At 36.9% G+C, this 22701-nt stretch overlaps 1 long non-coding RNA gene across 1 annotated transcript in view; it reads right to left on the bottom strand.

Moving 5' to 3' along the window:
- The window catches only part of LOC143677290 (uncharacterized), a 126322-nt gene that overhangs the window by 26661 nt on the left and 76960 nt on the right, over positions 1-22701 (bottom strand). Inside the window, exon 3 of the long non-coding RNA XR_013172494.1 lies at positions 4109-4163. This is a non-coding gene — a long non-coding RNA (uncharacterized LOC143677290). The remainder of the gene's footprint in view (positions 1-4108; positions 4164-22701) is intronic.

The raw sequence follows: 22701 nt of genomic DNA, 5'->3' as shown, positions 1-22701 counted from the left end.
TAGAAAAACATTTTATCTGTGGCAATATTACATTGCATTGCTTTTTTCTTTTTTTTTTTAACATGGGCAGGCACCGGGAATCGAACCCAGGTCCTCTGGCATGGCAGGCAAGCATCCTTGCCTGCTGAGCCACCATGACCCACCCATAGCATTGCTTTTTATTTTCAGTTGGAAATAATCCAGCACCATTCTAAGACCACAAGAGACATAAAAACAAAAGACATAGAAGGCTGCATTTATGAAGTTCTGTTTTTTAATTGGTGAAGCTGGGTCAAATACGAAGATTATATAATGATTTTAGACAGCATAGGAGAACATTTCAAACTAAGAACTATATTAATAACGTTACACACCATGGCCAAATTTTTCTCAGTGTTCAGTGTCACTTCTCAGAGCGAGGGGCCCACAATCGCTTAAATCCTATAGACCTCATCGAACAATCTTAATATCCAGGTATGTGAACTTAGGACATCAAAGTCTTCAAAGGGATTTCACATGCATAAAGTATCCGCTTTCCTTCCTATTTCAACCTCTTGAGGTAGGCAGAGCAGATCCTACCGCTCCCAATTTGTGGAGAATCTAGCTGAGGATCAATGAAAGAAGAGATATCGGACCTGTCTGATGTTGGAGAGATGGTAAGTCATGGAGAAAGGCATTGAATTCCAGGTCCAGGACTTTTGTGCATACCACACAGCCTCAGTGATTAAGTCAGTAGAGGAGGGATTCAAATACATCATTGGGAAAATAAACTTCACTCATACATAAACACACGACACAACCTCAAAACTTGTAGGCAGTTGCCTACACTTCTATTCAATCAACCTCTCCAGCTTGGAAAGTCGGAGCTATTAATTGGTGCCAGGGGATGAGTCCCTGTTGAGGGGAATCTTCCAGATCTCAACTTGAACTGACAACATCCACCTATTATCTCTGTCACTGGCATGAAGCTCTTAAGGCATTTGTGGCATCTCTGCATTTAGAAAGCTTCACATAAAACATCAATCATTCCACATTCTAGATATTTGGCCTTTCTTGACAGCTAGTAATAACATTCCACATGACTGCAAACTCTGACAGGGAAAGCTTAAATACTTCATATTTATTGATCGAGGGCGAGGCAGCGTAAGGAAGACAGAGCAAAAGTCCTTTGTGGAATAGAGGTGTGGACAGAACAAGGGGATTCAGGAGTAGAATCTGAGCCTGGTAGGGAGGTAATATTGGTAGTGGTAGGAAGGGAGTAAATACGGAGGCACTGGTTGGAAAAGTTGTAATTGGTGTAACAGGTGAGCAATAATGGAAAATATGAAGAATGTGAAATGCTGGTGGGCAAAGGTAGGTTCTTGAAGAAATTAAAGAGGAAGCACTAGCCTAATTAAATAATGGACAATTGAATCAGAAAAACATAGAATTGAAAAGAATCATACTAACTGAAACCAACCAATCATAAGACTAATAACTGTATATCCTACTGTCCCTCTAAGGTTGCTCTGAGAGTAAGATGATATAATGTATAGAAATAGGCTTTGCATGCTATAAAACATGATGTAAATGAATGGTATTATTCTTGAATTCCCCTTAAACAGACTACTGTGGTTCTTCCTCATGCATTAAATTAAACCACTACCAAAGGTGTCATGATGGTCTATTTTGCAGTTGAAACAGCATGCATCCTTGAGTTCAGTCATGCCTGACTAATAGTAAAGCCTCAATTTGCATGAAGGGCTGAGGCATTTCTCAGGAAATAATTCATTCTAAGTGACGACTGAGTTGAGTTTCATAAACTTGAGGCGAAGAAAATGCTCTAGCTTTGGAAGAGAGGAACATTTCTGAGTAAAACTTAATACCTACCACTCATTGTTCTCAGGCCCAGAATCTATGAATTCACATCTGAGTCCTTGAAAAAGGAACTGCACATTGAAATAAAAAAAGAAATGTTTAATTAAAATCTCTGGGCAACATTGAGAATACAAAGCAGGCCTACTTAACAAGGGAAGGGAAGGTGACTCCCCATATAGTGTTACCGGTAGAGCTTGATGGAGCACAGAAGGGTCATAACTGCTTGAGTCGTGGGCCACCCAAAATCTGGAAGAGAGAAGAAACTGGGAAGCAACAGAGGTCAGCAGGGCACTAGTTTTGAGGCAGCATCAGCTGCTTTGGCAGTGACTCATGGATAAGGTTGCTCAGGATGAATGGTGGCACCTAACTATATAGGCAGGTGGACTGAGAAAGAGGAAAGGGATGGATGCCAAGTATCAGTCAAGATGCCTGGTCTGTATGCATAGGACATACGTGCTGGGACTCGCAAGAGTGAATGAAGGCAGTTCTGATGGTGAACTGGAGTTCTAACCATGCCCAAAGGGTATAAGAGAAATCCGACTCTTCTTTTAACTCTTCAGGCTAAACCAAGTATTAAATGCCTATCCTTATTTAACATGATGTTTATATTCCATGATTTTATAATTGTGAGGCATGTTTTTGTCCCTTCCTATTGCCCATTCATATTTTATCCATTCAGACTCATCATTTTAGTTTACAGTTCTATTGGTTATTTCAGCACCAGTCTTAGATCCTTTCTCAGTGTAGTTAAAGGTCTCTTCTGATCAAGTAACCAGGCACTCAGGGAGAAATACGGATGTATATAATCCATGTTCTGCACAAAGCAGAAATTGCCATTACCTGTTTTCTTTCCAACTCTTCTTTCCGGGGTGAACTATTTTTCGTTACTTCCAAGTCTTCATTGGAGCAGGCTAGTAGGCAGCCTTCCTTTTCTTATATTCTATTCACCAAACAGGTTGAAATATTTAGGATTTTTCTATAGGACCAGGTTTCCTCTTCATTTTGTTCATGTTGCTATATTCACTAGACTAACTAGGAGTCATTTTCACCTTAGGAAAGTGTCTTGTGTACCCTCTTTTTTTCTCTAAGCTAAGTTGAATTCTTCACTATGTGTTCCCACCGCATAGCTTTAATAAAGCATTTCGTTCTTTCATTTAATCTCTCACTCATTCAATCATTTAAACACATATTTATTGAACACATAACTGTACTGGATTGTAGATTAAAAAGAAGGCAAATATGGTCCTACCTCTCATAAATTTTACAGTTCCTCCATAAACATTTATTGAGAACCGATTAAGTGTTAGGCACTGTCCTAGTTTCTAGTGATCTAACAGTGACTATAACCTATTGCTTTGTAGTTCAGTGGAGAATTCTTGCTCGCCATAAGGAAGACCTGGGTTTGATTCCCAGCCCACGCACTTCCTCCCCATCCACACACACACACACACACAAAATCAACAAATGGTGCTACAATAGCAGGATAGCCACGTGGGAAAAGAATGAAATGTGACCCCCATCGTACAGCATACCAAACAAACTAAAAAAGGTTGTTTCTTTTTTCTTTTTATTTATTTTTCTGGAGTGATATAAATATTCCAAAAAATGATCATGGTGATGAATGCACAAATATGTCATGATACTGTGAGCCACTGATTGTGCACCATGTATGGAATGTATATATGTGAAGATTTATCAATAAAAATATTTTCAAAAAAAACGAGGGGCAAGTCTTCCATGTACTAAACTACCCTTGTTTACACCCAGAATTCCCAAGGTGAGCTTCGTTCTTAATTGAATAGAATCAAACGATGGTCATGTAGATCAGTCTATTAAAGATGAAGTTCACCTCTTCTCGATGAAGTATTCAGCAAGTTCTATCTTTAATCTTCAAGAACTTCAGCAAAAATCAACTAGCTTTGTGGATGTTTAAAAACAACTGGTTTCACGGACTTCACTTTTAAAGTTCATTTGTCACTGAAGAATTGTAGAGGAATTCAGTGTTGGTCTTAAAATGCTTAATACAACACATGTATATAAAGAGAGGACCAAGTGAAGAAATCATCATCCTTTCTCCCTCATTCTAATAGAGGTTTTGCTTCACATCAATCACCAAAACATTGTTGATTTGATTTCATCTCTCTCCCACCATTTCAACACATTAATGTACTATTTTGTTGAGTTATCTGCACAGTATATTCATAACGAATATAAAGTCGGATGAATATAAGGAAGAGTCCGATTCTGCATTTCAACTCAAATCATTCCTTACCAGCTGAGTGTCCTTGATCAATTTCTTTAAACTCTCTTCCCTTCTGATTCTTCCTCTGCAACAGAAAAATAGATAATTAATAAATAGACAAATAAAAAAAAAGGGCTGACATTGCAGGGTTATCAAGGGGACTGGATTCAATACATGTAAATCAACAAGGACAGCATTTAACCGATAATGGTAATTCAATAAGTACTACACTGTTCCAGGATTAGGCTTCTTGCAGATTGCTATAGAGAACTGTGTTATTTTCATTTCTCCAAACCTGCACAGCTGAAGTTTCAAGCATATTTAATTACCACTCTTGTAGTGAGAATCTACATAAAAACAAGCATAAAAAGATGATTATTCCTTATAGGTAAAGATGTTGGCTTGAAGACATGGATATCTACACTTGCTCCCTGCCATTCCTCCTCTAAATCCACATTTATAAAGACATAAAGCTACAAAAATTGTGGGAATAAGAATGGATGCAACTGCAACACTTTGAAAGTTGGGAAGTCCATAGATGAGAATTAACTGGCATTGCAAATATAAGAAAGGCAAATCATAAACGAAGTAGGAAAAGCATGAACCAATCTAACCTTCAGTAAGAATCCTCAGAGGCTAAGTAACTCACAGGAACAGATAGGTTTGGAGCTCAGTGTGAAATAGAGGAGGCTGAAATAAGGAAAACTGCTAAAATCTCTTAGAAAAAAAGATTTTTAATGTCCTCTCTGCTATTCCATACTCCTGGACAATCACCATTCCTCCCCATGCAAAACGGAAAATTTTATTTTCTGAAGATGGTAAATAGATCTTTGGAAGGCAGGGGTACTCTTTCCCAAACCAAGGATATCATGTGAATAAAAGCATTACTGGATGCAGCAGGCTGAGATTCCCAGGTCTCTGTTACTACTGGCCTCCTATTACACAGGCAGCCAGACCTTTTACTCCAGATATGAGAGTCTAAGTTTCTCAAAGGAATCTGATCATACTAAGAAGAAAAATGTAGAAGTATTGACATCAGGGGGTTTATAAGAAATCCTCCAGCCATACCACACTACAAAGCAGCTGTCCAAGTGTTCAGTGTTTGCAGTCAGGTACTTAATACTCAGTTTTTAAATCTATGCAGATGACCAAGGATTCTTAAAGTAAAATGATAAAGAAAGAGACAAAAACACCAAGAAAACACAACTTATAGGGAACAGAGATTGTCCAAATCAAAAAACAAGGTAAAATAAATACATAAATAAAACTATCATTTTGTCTTTGGAAAAGGAAGGAAAGTTATCATATCCATGTATTGTAAGCAGGCTATTACTGAAAAGGAATATTCAGAGAGCAAAACCATGGTTCTCACAAAATAAAAAAATATGTATGAGTGCATAAATGAAAAACTTGATGGAAAGATTGCAAGATAGGGTTTTTTGTTTTGTTTTGTTTTTTTACTTTTTGTTGAAAGTAAAGCAGAAAGACTCAGGAAGAGAAAATCAGAAGACAGTTTCAAGAAGTACAACAGTGGAAATATAAGAGTTCCCAAAATCAAGGGAAAAAAGTACAAAAGGGAGGAAATCACCAATAAAGGCATTCAAAGGAATATCTCAGAACTGAAGGACATGAGTTTTGAGAATGAAAGAACCCATGACATGGGCAATTCAAGGAATCAAACTAGATCCACTTGGTGGGAAATAGTTGTTTGCATTTCCTCTTTTCCTATTCCTCTTTGTCTTGGTGCACCTGGGAAGAGAAACTTTCTTGCCCTTTTGAGTTTGGACTTGGCTATTTGGATGTGTTTCACCAATGAAATATAAGTGAATATAACATATGCGACACCCAGCCAGAGGTGTCAAGTGTGCTTGTGCGGTTTGGCTTGGTCACTTGCAATCCTGCCTTTCACTCCAAGGAGAGTATGCTGCTGGTAGCTGATGTTCCTTCAGCCTGGGAAACACAACCCATAAAGAGAAACACAAGAGACGGACTTGAATTTGATCTTACACAGAGCCATGGGCAGACGTCCTGTAGACTCGTGAATGGGAAAAGTCACTTTAGGGATCACTTGTTATGCAGTATGACTGCAGCAATAATTGCCCAATATATCCACTAAGGGCATTATTATAAAACGTCAGAACACAGGGACAAAGAAAAGATCCTAAATGTTGTTATAGAGAAAAAGTAGTTTGTGTACAAACAATTTAAAATGAGAACGGCTTTAGATTTCTCAAAAGCAATCTGGAACCTGAAAAACAAACAATGGAACAATGCCTTCAAATTCCTGTGAGAAAATTATTTCCAACCTAGATTGAAAATTTTTTTTTTAAATACCAAAAAACACCAAACAAACGCAAACTTTCTTAACTTTTGATTATTCCATTCTACATATATAATCAATAATTCACAATATCATCACATAGTTGCATATTCATTATCATGATAATTTCTCGGCACATTTGCATCTATTCAGAAAAAGAAATAAAAAATAAACAAAACAATTCATACATACCATACTCATCCTTCCCTTTCATTGATCACTAGCATTTCAATCTAAATTTATTTTAACATTTGTTCCCCTTATTATTTATTTTTATTTCCATATGTTTTACTCATCTGTTGATAAGGTAGATAAAAGGAGCATCAGACACAAGTTTTTCACAATCACACAGTCACACTGTGAAAGCTGTATCATTATATAATCATCTTCGAGAAACATGGCTACTGGAATGCAGCTCTACATTTTCAGGCAGTTCCCTCCAGCCTCTCCACTACATCTTGACTTACAAGGTGATATCTATTTAATGCGTAAGAATAACTTCCAGGATAACCTCTCGACTCTGTTTGGAAACTCTCAGCCACTGACGCTTTATTTTGTCTCATTTCACTCTTCCCCCTTTTGGTCAAGAAGTTTTTCTCAATCCCTTGATGCTGAGTCTCAGCTCATTCTAGGATTTCTGTCCCACATTACTGGGAAGGTCCACACCTTCAACCTAGATTTTGATATAAATTACAAAGGCACTTTTTTCAGACATGTTAAGTGACGGAAAAAAAAAAAAAAAACTTGCCTCTTATGCTCACTTCCTCAGGAAGCTTTTGAAGAAAGCAAAACAAGGGAATAAAACAAGAAAAAGGAAGATGTGAGATCCAGAAAAGAAGAAACACAAGAGAAGAAAAATGACTTTTTAGAATGATGGAAAAGGGACATCTCAAGACAAAAAACATGAAAGCAACCTGCCCAGGGTTGGAGCAGCGAGACTCAAGAGGCAGACGCTTTGAGGGTGTCATCATCATGCCTTTTGCCTTATATCATAGCTTTAACCTGATGAAACATCTAAAAAAAGTGTGTTCTAACAAATGAGGGTAACAGTGAGAGAAGAAGCCAGGAGATCCAGGAAGCAGGGATCCCACTCAAGAGAAGGGGAATTCCTAGGATGATGAGACGGGAAGTCCCAGGATGAGAACTATGTACCTAGGCTAGAAAGAAGCTAATCCTTAAAGAAAGAGAGTGGAGGTCTCCAGGAGTGTCTCCAAGAAAAAGAAATATGTATGGAACTTATAAAGTGCCTGATGTGATTAAACTTGTTGAAAGAGATTTAAAGGGGCTACCAGGAGATGTGGAAAGAATGAGATTTTGGAAATAAAGAAATGATAAAAGACAATTAGTTAACTTCCAGTAAAACAGAAAGAAATGAAATGCAGCATGATATACCACAATGCTTGGCTATGAATAATATTTGTGTAGGCGTAATAATAATAAGAACACTGAATACAGATTTAGCAAAAAATTCAAAATTACTTCTTGGGAAGTTGAGGGAAAATAAGGGAATGGTAGCATAAAAGACTTCAATTCTCATCCTGAAAGAGGAATTTTTTTTTTACATGGGCAGGCACCAGGAATCGAACCAGGGTCTGCGACATGGCAGGCGAGAACTCTACCACTGAGCCACCGTTGCCTGCCCTATAGTAGGAATTTAATAGGTAATATCTAAAAATAATTAACCAAAAGATGCTAGGCAGCATGTCAAGAATGTTTTTATGTGTGTATGGTAAGTTTTTACAATAAAAACATTAAAATAAAAAAAGATAGTAGGCATATGAGTTTTTTTTTAAAGAGTTGGAAAAAAATAGCTAGAAATGTTGAAAATGATTATCTCTGAGAATGAAGACTTGGTAAATGATGTGTGAAGCAGAGAAACAGAGAACTACTGTATCTTATTATAAAACTTTTAGTATTATTTAATAAAATAATATTATTTTTTTAAGTCACAAAACAAAAAAAGTCTCAAAAATCCCCAGTTCTGTAATTCAAAGGAATCAATGACGCAATGTAATGAATCAATGTTCAGTTCAGAAATGTTTATTTTAAGTTGTGGAACCTGGGTTGGTTTATTTGTTTGTTGTTCTTGTTGTTGTTGTTTGTAATTTTCCCATCATCTCACAACTAAGTGAATGGAGTTATTGGCAGTAGAATGTACTATTTGTTCTCCCACAACACAGGTGGTGCCCACTATTCTGTTATAGCATAAGCTTAATTGAAAGGAATGGCTAATTGGAGGATCCTGGGCTTGAGACGGGTTATATTCAGTGTTAGTTTTAGAATGGTTAAGTAGAGAATACAAGGTCATGTTTTTCACCTATGGATTGAGCCATTCAGCTTCATGGGGCCTCAGAAATTCCCACTAATCCCAAACAGCTGCCTTGCAAATGTATCATGAGTTCTTTATTAATTCTCTCAGGCAACAAGCAGTTATTTAGCACCTGCTACTTTTCAGGCACTTTACTAAGCACTGAGAATTGTAAAAAGGGAAATAATTTAGTTGTGGAGAAAGGAGCATTTTTTTAAAGAATGATTCTCTATAAGCGTGGTGGAGATGCCCTGAAACTTATATATTCAATTAACAAATGCTTTTAGATTTACTATTTCATCTGATCCTGCCCCAAAAAGCCTAGATAGTATATATTTGCTATCCTCCTTTGACATATGAGACCACTAAATCTCAAGAAAATTCAGAAACTTTTAAGATTCACAGAGCTCACAAAGGAAAATTCTGAGGCTTTGAATTCATGTATTCGGAAGACAAGTCCAGGAGTTTTTAAATGATATCACTCTCCCCTCGTTCAATACATCAAGAAATTGATCGGCTGTGGCTTGTCCAAATGTTGGACACAGAGAGGTGAGCCTACATGTCCAATGACTATGCTACCAGCTCTCTTGATTCCTGTAAGCTATGTCCATTGGTACCTTCAATTACTTCCCAAGACTTCCTTCTTGAGTAGTGGTACAAATCTTAAATGCTATCCTAGCCCACTGTGGCCAGTTCCAGAGCAATCTTTTCCCTAAATTAAGGTAATGATAGACACTGCTGGTGTTCTCCATTCTCCAGTCTTCCAAGAGTAACTTAGCATGATGAAGTGGGTAAACTTGCAACCTTAACTGCTAAATTGGTCCTGTAAGTAGATGCCATATCAGCATAAGAAATTTGGGGGCAGTCATTTCAGCATCCCTTGAAAACTTTAAATTTACCTCCACTGAATGGGGAAGCTGTCTACACTAAGTCCCCATAACTGAGTTCAAAGATGAATATAATTCAATCCTTTCATTTTTGTCCTCAAAGAGCTCACTATCTAAAATGAAAGACAGACAAATGATCTCAACATAACCTGATGGGTACCATGTTAGAACAACAACGACAAAAATGGCCTGATGTATACATAAAGATCGACAGCACAGAGAAGATAGAGTAAAAAGAAAAATTGTCTAGTCCATTTTTGTAAATTTGTTACTGAGCTGGACACCTTTAAGTTTATTTTTAGTGTCTATCATTCTAAGTGTTTATACTTTTGTTCATAGCACTTATCAGAAATTAAATGCATATATTTAGTCTGTTTATTTGTTTGAATGTCTTTCATTTACACTAAATACAAAGCAACAGGAAAACAAGAATTATACCTGTTTTATTATCCCAAGGCTGACAAACTAAAGACTTGCTCACTGCCTGACATGTAAGAGATGCTCAATAAATATTTGTTCAATGAACCATAAAAGTAGTTTGCGTGTTTATCTTTCTTGTGAATGGATGGCTTTTCAAGTCTAGGATGCTAAAATTAAGTAATCAGATTGTGTATTGTTTTCAATCATGTTGTGTGACCTATCATAAAACAATCATGTGCTGATTATCAAGGCTGCTAACTTTTCAAACCTCGACTCTTCATTTTCCATTAATTAAAAAAGTCCAAGTTGTTCTCTGAATATTGGTGATCATGTGTAAGTCAACAGGCATTATAATTGTGTACTCTGCTGCAATCCTTCTGAATTGATGTTAAATTACAAAATTTGGTCAAAAACTAAGGCATCTCCAAGAAGGAATCTTAATATTTATCTTCCTACAGATATTCCAATCTAATCATTTATTTAATTCTTATTACTGTTTCAAAGGAATTCTTAGTTTTTCCCAAGGGGGAACAAATATTTAATAACCAGGGAAGGTCCCTTGCCATCTCCCTTACCAATGTCCAGTATTAAGAAGATTAAATCAAACTGACCTCATCTAATTCCTGATTTTCACAAAATACAAAAAAGTGAAATAATGACTCAGGAAGTATTAGTTAACCTGGTCAGATTCCACCTGGATATCTCAGAGTAAAATCTAAGTTGCTGTGAGGTAAACAATGTATTTCATTGGAAGAAATAATTCCCCTTTAGAGGGAGCACAAGGTTACTGTGAGAATTCCACTGGGCCCTCCCCCTGGAATGCTTCCCAGTTGGCCACATCTCTACACCAAGATTGAGATGACAGGAAGTGAGTGATAGTGTGGTGATCTGCTCAACAGGCTGTCCCTGGGCCACCTTTGCCCCAAAGTTCCTGCCCTGGGGAACATACCCTATTTCCCCAGCAGGGACTGCTTATCTACTGGGAACCTTGGCCAGGCTCTTGTGGAACCCACTGCAGGAATGCCATTGAGGCTCAGGTTCTTCTCCAGAGCATGGAAAGATAGGAAGGGAGCGATACGAAAAAGGAAAGCACTTCCAACGGGGTGGGGAGCCCAATTCAGATTCTGAGACACGAATCTATATAGCTAAGCCCTTGGACAGGTCGCCTAAATACGCTATGCATTTCCAAGCTTAATTATAAGTCAGTCAGTTTGCTAGATGGAGGGGATGCACGCTCCAATCAGATGCATCCCTTGCTGCCCAGGAGCTACAGTACAGCAGGTATTGGAGAAAGAAAATAATTATTTACCAAACCATGTGGTCAGTGCTGAGTAAAGGAAAAGGCCTATGCTGATGGCTTAGAGGGTCAAGCAGTATGAATCTGGAAAGGGTAGTCAGAAAAAGCACTACTAAGAAAGCTCTGGTCATTTATTTTTCACACTGACATACTTGTCAAGCACCCTTCTGGGCCAAGCACTGTTAGTGCAGATAGGAAGAGAGAAAAAAGAAGAGCAGTTATGTTCATAATGAAGTCAAATGGTGAATGAGGATAGAAAGGGAAAACTTTCAAAGCACCTAAACAGAAAGTAAGTGGTAGCAAAACAGAACAGATGCAGGGACAGAGAAAAGTCATAAATATACAGCAAGTCTTTCCTGCTCCCCATAGACACACCGAATTCCAAGGGCTCTTCCCCTAAAGTGATAGGTTTTCATTTCTACATGACTGAAATAAAGGCACTCGGCTTGTCAAAAGCTTGAAAGAGTCTCTGGCCATTTCCAATGTTTGACATGAGCCTGTGGAGAGAAGCTGCCCTTGTCCTCTGGCCTCCAATTCCCGTGGGGCTCTAACCACTGAGTGTCAGAAACTTACATGCTCCATCACATCTAACCCTTACTATGGCCCTCCAAACCCATCTTTCCAGTGAGAAAGCTCAGACTCAGCCTCACTGAGTACAAGTTTCAATGTCACACAGATACTTAGTGGCAGAAGTAGGATTTCAATCCTGGATCATCTGATTCCAGATCTTGTGTATTTTTAATGATGTTGTTTTTTTCAACTGCGAACACATGGATCTTCGAAATTGTACTGGCCCTAAGGATTGTTAAAAAGCATTCCCTCTCTTTCATTTAATTTTATACTTTTATATTATTAACATTTTTAAAATCAATGATGAAAAGAAGTATTAAAAAATGCCAACTCTCAGCGGTTACACTAGACAGTACTATAATCATTATAAATCTAAATCTGGAAGCCAAGTTAGTGGTTATTGTGACATGGTGGAACTGAGTACTGGAAGTCAATGAAAGTTAGTACCTTAAACAGACCTTGGGATAAAAGAGACTTTTAATAGGAAAACCAGATTTTACCACCTTTGAACATCTAGCATCTGAATATTAGGTAAACTTCCAATGGCTGTGAAATGAGTTGGCTAGTGTGTCTCTCTTTGCATGGAAAAAGAAACATTACCAACTGGAAATCCCTAGTCAAAGAAAAGAGAAAACATTTACTTATACTGGCTTATGTCAAAGTTGTACAGCATGAATTGCTAGCGTCATGAATTTTTTTTTAATTTTCACAAGGTTTAAAAATCTACAATTCCCTTCTTGACTTAGTACATAACATATTCCATGGGATTAAGACTATTTTAGGGCAATGAAATAGCACTTGGAAAATTACTACTCCTTGTGGACAAAATAATATCTAGGCATATTAAAAAGGTGAATTCATATCATCCATGGAAAATCAACATCTTTGGCTACATCCACACACACACAGCAATGCTTCCAGGGAAGCAGCCAAGAGTTTAAGGGTGAGATCCTAAACTCGCCTGCACATATGTTATATTGAACTCACAGGGCTGTTTCCCTTCTTGGTTTTTGTTTCTTTTAACTTGTCTTAGCTGCCAACGCTTAAAATCAGGCTTCCCTTGAAACATCAAGGGATGTGGCAACACTGACTCAAATGTGCACCCCTTCCCTGAGCAATAACTGGCTTTCTCTCATTCTCCTCTATCCCCACTCTTCTCCATTGCCTTTTAGCCAGTCTGCTTCTTTTATTTACCTTGCATATGTGTCCCTAGGTAACAGCTGTGTCCATCACCCCTGGAATAGGGTCCTCTGGACTGAGTGAGGAGGCTGTGCTATTGCAGTGGCAATCAAAAGGTAAGTACAAGTCCATGAGAGAAGCTTTACTCCTAAGCATGGGTTATTTGTCCTAAAATACTTTGTTTAGGAATAAAAGATGCTTTTGGCATTTGTATGGGCAGACAGTGCTGAATAAACAGTTGGGGGCAAAAGCCTTCAAAGTGTAGACTACGTAAATATTCCCTGAGTGACTACAACATGACCAGCAGCATGCTAGGTTATATTCCAAGAAGGAATGACCTTTTCCTGTACTTGAACACCTCCAGGAACAAGCTGCTCACTATCTGTCAAAACACCCTTTTCCATTCAGTATTGTTGAAAAGAAAACATACATTCTGTCACAGAGTTTGTGCTATTAGACAATGTTGAGAATTTGAACATAACTAACGAATATTCGCAGTAATCATATAAACTAAATGTGTTTCTCTACTTTATAAGAAACGGGGGAGGCTTAGAGAAATGGAGTGATTTGGCCAAGAACACAAGTAAGTGCAGAAGTGAACACCCCCACCCAGACTTCTCTAACTGTAAAGCCCATATAGAATTGACTTGAAACCCATGGCCTTGTAATTACCTCGAAGATTTACTAAGTGTCCAGTGTGTTAATCCCTTATAGTCCAATTCACATTAAAATGATAACAACTATAAATGGTTTATTGGGTTGCTACTCACAGTTGTACTGACATTTCAATGAGTGTTCCTAGATTCACTGGGCTTTAAACACAAAGGAACGGACCTCTAATAGAATAGTTCTTAGGCTTTGGGGGAAATGCTTGCCAACTTAAGACCTGCCGCAGTAGATCAAATGACCCCCTATTCTGTTCTCTCACCATGAAGCGTATGTGAGTTCTTGAACAAATAACTCCCCTAGAAGGTCCTGGTTTCCTTTCATGTTAAATGAAGACACTCTCCTCAGTTATCCCTAAAAAGACTTGTAGCTCAGTCTATGAGACTGTGAAATTCTAACCTTGAGATTTTGCTTTATTTTTTTTGCTTCTTGGAAATGATAACTGAGATATCCAGATGACTGGATGAATAAATGAATGAATGGGTGAATTAGTGAATATTAGGATGGGGGATCAAGTTGGCCGATCTGAGATTGGAAAAATAAATCTGTCATTCTCCATATATGTCTAAAATAGAAAGGGTCAGTTTTGCCATAATACCACCTTCTTACCTGGGATCCTTCTCATCTAAGGTACTTGATCTAAGGAAGATGTCATCACAGTACTCAGAAAAAGTGTCATTTTAATTATAGGAGTCGATATTGTGCATTGGAAATCGGATGGGCTTTGGAATAAGGCAGACTTGAGTTGAAACACTAATTTTATATTTAAAAACTTCATGATTGAGCACATTTTTCAACCCTTCCATGCCTTACTTTTTGGCATGTAAAAATTACAAATTTTCCAGAGCTAGTATGATAGAGAAAAGGTATTTTAGAGTCAAATTATATTCTGCAAATAATGGAGACCACAAATGATGCATGCTATTATTTTACTACAGAATGTACCATTCTGAGCACTGGTTGATGAATCTCTGAGAAATACTCACATTTGAATTTTAAAAAGGACAATTAAAGAAGAAATAAAACTATTTCATGAGTCTAAATATATATGATTATATTTCAGACAACTGATAAACACTGAAATTTTCCTGTTCATATTTCTATTGTCCCAGTCATTACTCTCACATTTATGATAAACGTATGTAATCTTTGTTTTTCTCATGAAGTATCAAGTTAATTAAAATTCCCTTCCTACTCCAAACAAAGAATATAGAAAGCTTTATTTACCCTCTCCTATTTTCGACATTGTTGTAGTCTAATCTTTTTATTTAATCTTGTTATTAACACCCCCCAAAATAAGTTTGCTAAACTAATATTTACTTCCATATTCCTATATCTTTTTATTGGTCTTCATTTCCCCTTGGTGGAAATGAAAGATAAGTGTTTTATGCTCCCATTCCTATCTTCTCTATTAATAGCTACTTCTTGAACTACACCTCAGGAAGTATTTCACCCAACTTCTCTGGATAGTAAACCATTCTAGACTTTGAATGTTTGAAGAACTGCTTTCACCCTATCTCAGAAGAATTTGGAAAACTTTAGAATTCTAGCTTGGCATTTTTCCCCCAATATTATTTTGAAAGCATTATTAAATTCTCCTCTCTCATCTAGTGTTGCTAATAAAACTTCTGCTGTTGCTTTGAGAGTGATCTATCTCTGATCTTAAGGTCTTTCTTTTAATTCTTGATGATTTTATGTTTTACTATTGTTGACTAGGCAGAGAATTATGTTTTTGCATGTAAATATTGAGTCTCTTTCAGTATGAGGGCTCTTCGATTCAGGAATGCAAGGAATTTCTTACCTTTACTTTTATTAACATAATGCCTTTGACAATATCTCTATGCCAATCTTTCCTTCTATTAACTGTATACTAGACCTTTTCCTTCTATCCAACACGTCTCTAAATTTACCCTTCATATTTTCTATCTCTCTGTCTTCTTGTGATGCTTCTGAATTACTTTCCTCAGATTTATTATCCCATTCTCTAAGACGTTCTTCAGCTGGGTTTAGTATACTATTTATCTCATCCTTTAAATTTTTCGTTGTAAATTTATTTCAGTAACTTTGTTTTTCATTTTTTGAATGAGATTTACCAACTCCATACCTTTTTTGTGTTAGTTTCATAGCTGGTTTCCACTCTAATTGGTAGCATGAATGCAAAGTCCTTCTGCCAATCAAGGCACATTTCATGTTTTGGTATATCTTATGTGACTGTTTCCATCCATTCTCTTGTTGGTTGCATAAACACCTGGGTAAAATATTGGATTAAAGGACAAGATTTCCACCAAACTGACAACATCTTCCTGGATCCCAGCTTTACATAGGTAGTGCAGCCCTCGTTCTCCACTCTAACCAGTATCTTTGGCCTCATTTTCTTATCCAAAAGTGGACATTTTAATGTCCTATTAAGGCAAATGTCTTTTTTGGTCAACATACATTGTGGATTAAAGATGGCCACAAATTCTTTGTGGATCCTATCATTAAAAGATGACGTTGATTTTGCTTTCCCTTGAATTCAACCCAGCCCTGTGACTTAATTTAATCTATAAAATATGGCAGAAGTAACCATGGGCCACTTCCAGGCCTACCCCTGAGAGTCCTGGTGCCTTTCACCTTTGCTCTCTGAGAAGTGAGTTGCCCTGCTCCAAAGCAGCTCTAACGAGACAACATAGCCTCATTGGTAAAGGGCACATAGAGGGTGGTCCTGAAGAATGAGAGGCTGTGTTAGATGTTCCGGTCCCTACTGAGCTCCCAGATGAATGCAAACACACTCATGACTTCAATAATAAACAGATGCAACAATGATCTATCCTACCGAGTTCAGTCAACTCACAAAATTGCGATAAATAATAAATCATTATTATTTTCAGTAACTATGTTTTAGAGGAGCTTGTCATGCTGAAAGAGTCTCAAGTTTTCAACCCCTACTAGTTGGAGTTACTTGGAGTTCACACACCTTTCCATTTATACCTAATTATTTATTAAGCAGTGACACAGTATTTTATTTATTCTGTATTTCTGTGTGATTAGAGCATGTTCATGTGGGGTTTGAGGTGAGGACATGGTGTTTTTATTTACTCAGTTCTCAATTTTGAAGAAATCCAAATGCTTTTCACACTTAGAAAATAATCTGAACACCATGCCTTGGCTTCTAAATGCCTCCATGACATGTCTCTTGCCTGATTCTTGAACCGTACTAGTGACCATTCTTCTATTTGCTTCCCACATTCTTGCCTCTTAAATCTTGCAGCTATTTTACTATCTTTTTGTTCTAGGGCCATTGTGTAACCTGTTCCCCTACCAAACATGGTCACTTCCCAGCAAATAACATGCCAGTGCCTTTTCATTTTCTAATTCTCAACTTGATTACCATTTTGTTATAAAGTTTGCTCAACCCTTCTTATTAAATAGGTCCTTGCTTTTATTGCCTTCTTTGGCAAACTGCTAGTTCCTTCATAGAACTTTGCATTTCTAGTTTTTTTATGTGTTTGCTTTCACTACCATCTTCATAGACTATAAGCTCCTTGACTGTAGAGGTTTTATTTTCTCCTGTATCCCAACTGTCTAGCTGGTGAAAAGTAGATGCTTGAAAGAAAGTCATGTAAGTAACTGAAGATGCAAAAACAATTAACTATAATTCAAGGTAGAAGGACATAATCATTAGAAACGTCATAAATTAACATGGGTGCTATGTCATGGGCATTCATAGGAAACTGGTGGGTAGATGGTCTGGGAATCCTTAAAGGAAGCAGCCTTTGTGTTGGACTTCGAAGAAAAAGAAGAATGCAAATCATGAGGGTAGGGAAGAATACTTACTACATAAAGAGAAGCAACGTGCAAGGTCATGGCAGTAGGTGGATTCAGGCCATGTTTAGAAAGCAGTCAATGGTGGGAGAGAGAAATACATGTAAAGATGTTAGTAGGAGATGGAAGAAGCCAGAAATGTGAAGTTGAGCTAGAAAGCCAAAGGTCTTTTCCAAGTGGAGTTGCATTTCTGAACACCTGTTTTCCATGGCTTCTAATGAGAAATCTATCTCCACTCCCCTCACTGGACTAAAAAGAAAACATGCACACATACTGTTACCTACCGTTTCTATCATTTTAGGTATTAGTTGGTACCATGTGTGCTGAGAGCACATATGCTATGCTTGATGGAGATAAATATGCCCATAGAAATATATACACAAACACACACACCCAAATATTGCACAACTGCCAGCCCAATTGTCACTGTTCACAAGGTCATTTATTGGGATTTTCGCAGAGTACATGCTAGATGAGACAGCAGAGTCTATACAAATGATTATGCACAGAAATAACTGACCAAGAGATGGTAGATGAGAGGCCAAAAATGTGTTGTTTAACTAGGCTCTGCTGACCTGAAAACATCATTTCGTCTTACTGCTGCATAATATTCCGTTGTAGGTATATACCACAGTTTGTTAATTCACTCATCTGTTGATAGGCACTTGGATTCACTAGTGGGTCTGCAAGCAATATTGCCGTATTGAAGGTCAACATGATTAAAGGGGGTTGTATAGATCCATGTGTCCCACCGATTAACACTACACATATAAATAAGTTCTTGCATGAAAAAAAAAAAGCTGAGCTTGTGAATTATGTTAATTGAATACTTCATAACCTTAGTGAATTGTTATCACTTTATTGGTTTCTGAACTATATTGTATCTCTAGTAATTTGCTTCTAATTTTGAAGCTATGTTGTCCATAATATAAAGTTCATATCTGCTTTAACTTCCTCAATTAATATTCTTTGTTCATCTTGACGATTTTTTCATTGGATTCTCTTTAGTCTTCATTGACTTCTATAGCTCTATTTTTATTAATATTTGTTTGGTATATCTTCCTCTGTACTCAGCCTTCTTGAAATTTTGTGTTGGATATCTATTTCTTAATTTTAGTACATGGCTTTAATCCTTTCATATTTATCGTAGTTTTGATATGTTATAACACATTTCTGACAAGTTTATTTTTTATTTACCACGCTTTTCTTTATTTTCTTTTTTTCTGTATTCTTTGGCCCATTTTCTTTCTACCATTCTTTTCTTCCTTTGCAAGTTATAAGGTAATACTCTCTATTGCTATTTTTCCTGGTTATCAAACTTAAATTTCTGACACCTGTATACAAATTGATACTTTTCTAATCAATTAGTGACTTTTAACCCCCATCATTACACTAAAATAGCAGCATGAATTTTTTTTTAAATCCAATGTGATTTATTCCCCACTGCTTTTCCTCTCCTGCATTCTTTGGCTTATCTATTGAGGGTTTGGTTTTTTGTTTTTTCAAAACCATATATGTATATTTTATTTCCAAGTTCTCAGTTTTCACTTTTAAGTTCTCTACTTTGAATTTTTTCCTATAATGGACGATTCTTGTTTTATATTTCCCAGTTTTTATTTCATGGATGACACCTCTTTATTTTTTCAATGATCTCAAATTTTACTCATGCTCAAGCACTTTTTGGATTTCTCTTCTTTTTTTCTTTCGTGTGTTGAATGTGTTTTCTCTTTTTAGTGGTATAGGCTTTCCTTTGGTTGCTTCTATGGGTTTGGTGCAGGAGGGAAATTTAAGCATATTCTCATCCTATCATCCTGAAGCTAGAAATCGTATCCAACTGACTTCTCAGAGAATCAATTTACCTAGCAGCAATACCTAGAAAAATTAAAAGTGTAGGTTTAACTAGAAGAAATGTAAGCAAATTACTAGTATTCTTCATTTTGCCTCAAAGTCAAATAATCGATAGAAAGATACTAAAGAAAAGATCATGAGTATAAATTATAAAAATTCATTATGACGTGATATGCAACTTCCTGTGGTAAAAATAATTCTGAGTCTTACCACTCAGGGTAATAAGAAAGTTTGGATTCATATATTGATGGCAATACTGTAGAAGAAAGTGATATGACATGTTATGTATATGTTACTATTGGTTGTATATGTTGCTATTGATTGAATATGTGCATATGTATGTGTGTTTACACACACATTTTGAGAAATACTTCTTTTTCCTGATGTCATTATTAGAATACATGATGTGTCTTGTAATGTATGGCTCTCCATAATCAAGAAAATGTGACATCTTCCCAAATTTACAGATAGGGGTATTGAAGCACACGGGAGGTGTTTGATCTTTTTATAGCTTAGTGTCTTTGCAGAAGAGGAGAAAATATCCTGAGATGTGAATGCTAAATTCCATTTCACTTTCCTGATCACCCCAGTATTTATCTGACCCTCCTCAGGCCTCCCTTTGCCTCGATGATAGCCCTTCTTAACAAAAAGAAAATCCTATATGATTGTTACATACGTGTTTGTCTTGGATATTGTCCTACAATCTCATTGGGGCTTAGGACTGAGTTAATTTCCAATATCTGGCACAGTGCCTGATACATTATAGAATATTAATGAATAGTTATGGAAAGAACAAACACTGAACTCAAGGCAATTCAAAATAAACATACATATTAACAGAAAAGAGTTTAGAAATGGTTAACATAATCTCGAAGGGTTATGGGTGGCTTTTTTTTCCCTTTAGTTTCCAAAAATTTTTAAGATAAGCTTTTACTACTCTGTAGGAGTGGGGATTATAGAAGAAAACTTCAAAGATTGCTAGAGTCAGAAGGCCTGGGTTCTTGAACTAGATTTTCTACAAACTAAGTCTGTGGACTTAACATCTTTGGGTTTAAGTAAAATAGAAATTGAGGAAATTGGATTAGATGGTCTCAAATGGCCCTTCCAGCTATATCAATAAGTAATATTGAATAGCAAAACCATTCTTATTGATAAAAGCAGACATCTCTCCTTCCCCAGTGTGTCTTCAAATCTTATAGGCAGGAAACAACTACCAGGGAGATATTCAGTTAAACATTGTGTGATCATCTACTCTGCTCTCTGCATATGGACATTAGCAAAACTGTAGATGAAAATCAAAACACTATTAGACATCAACATGTCAAAAGAATACCACAAAAGCAACTGTCAAAGTACGTCTGAGTGTGCAATTAGCACAGGCTTGGTGAGTAATCTGACCCTGGCGAACTTAGTCAGCCAGGGAACCAACTGAATTCACAACCATATGATAGTTCTCACACTGAAGGAATGAGCTAGAAGGGTTGCCTTCTTGGACACAGGCACTGAAGGGATCCTTTGAGGTCATATAATTGCTTGCTTCTAGGCACTATCTCAGCGGATTATTATTTTTCTGTTTAAGTATCTACAGGACTCTTTTGCTCTGCCTAACTCACTTAATCTTTATTTTACAGAAAATAATGACTCTTAGGGACTGACACATCATAGAAAAAAATACTTGAGTACTCAGATTTCAGGCTTTTTTTATTAATGACTAGAAAGATTAAAGAGGGAAAATGCAGTCACATATGAGAATAAAGCACATTCAAGGAAAACTCAGATTTCTCCTCTAGAGTAAAATTGTCTATGTATTTGAAACGGGATCCGCTGAAGTTTTATAATATTCAGTTTGGAATTGTGTGTTTGTGAGTGTCACTGTGCCTGGAAGGTAAAAGTTATAAACAGGAATATCTTGTTTAACCAGAAATGTAGCTAATTGAGAACCCCAAATCCGCTGTTAGACAACTGATCTCTATTTTAAATGAAGAAATCAAGTTATTAAAAAAAAGTCAATATACATACTAGAGCTTGGCTCAGTGGAGCAGGAATCCATTTCCCAATGTCCACCATAGGCATAGGTCTATATGTTGACACTATTCTTTAGAATGATGTTTTGAAGACCTTTCAGGATCCTCTGTCTCTCCCCAGAGAATTAACTATAATTATTAGGACCAATTTATCTATGGGTGGGGAAATGGGACATAAACTTTCGTAGAAGACTTTTTTCTTATGGTCAAAGCACTTAACTCTTTCTCGTGAATCCTCAATCAACCAGAAAATTAAGTTTCATGGAATTTTCCTTTTTTCCCCAGTCACCTTTGTTTTAATCCTAGATGTAATGAAAGAGGAAATAAAAACCAAAGTGATAGCAACAGTGATAATGGAAGGCAGATTTAATTATGGTGGTATATTAGATCCTGTCCTTATATTAAGAGTTGATGTCTGTTGCTTTAAGTGAGGAAATATGTGAACTGAGGATTCCCATTCAAATCTCAGACAGGTATAAGGAGAATCTGTGAACGTCAGTTTGCTCCCTTTTAATGTAAGGATAATAATACGTGTCTAACAAATTTCAGATAATTTTCAAACTAAAACAGTATAACAGCAACTTCAGCTTAATATAAATTGAGAGGTACTACACAAATGTTGAAAATCACCATTATTAGAAGCCAGCTGGAAATTCAATCTAAATTTGTGTGTCAAAGGGACATGTCTAAGTTCATTTGACTCCTGCATCATTCATACCCAGAAAGAAGTTCATTTCAAAACACTCTAAAGGCTCATTTGTGACCCAAAATGGAATGAGCAGAGGTAGATCTAGGAAGCAAGGAGGAAGGCATCACTCTCAAATCAAGTGATTTTCAAAGTGTACCCCACACCATAGTTTCTCCAACTATGGTTCTCAGGCCAGCAGTACTGACATCACCTTGGAGCTTATAAGAAATGCAGAATCCCAGGCCTCTCCCCAGACCTATTGAATCAGAATCTTTCAGGGCTGGGACCCAGCAATATGTGGGTACTCATATGTGCTGAAGTTTGAGAAACACTACTCCATAAAAACCCAAGGCTTTAGAGTGACCTCTACTCTTTTTTTGTTGCTGGGACAGAGGTAGAAGGGTAGTGGTTTTGGACTCTGGGAGCTGCACCACCCACTTCAGGAAAGTCAGGACCCAAGCATTCTGATTTCCACTTCTGGGTACTTCCTAGTAGACAAGGCTGCCCCTAAATAACCTTTAAAAGGGGATTTTAAAATATCTATTTATAAGGGCTGTTCTAATTTGCTAGCTACCAGAGTACAATATACCAGAAACAGAATGACTTATAAAA

Source organism: Tamandua tetradactyla, chromosome 3, assembly GCF_023851605.1.
Source record: "Tamandua tetradactyla isolate mTamTet1 chromosome 3, mTamTet1.pri, whole genome shotgun sequence".
NCBI lineage: Eukaryota > Metazoa > Chordata > Mammalia > Pilosa > Myrmecophagidae > Tamandua > Tamandua tetradactyla.
This window is presented reverse-complemented; position numbering and strand designations above follow the sequence as displayed.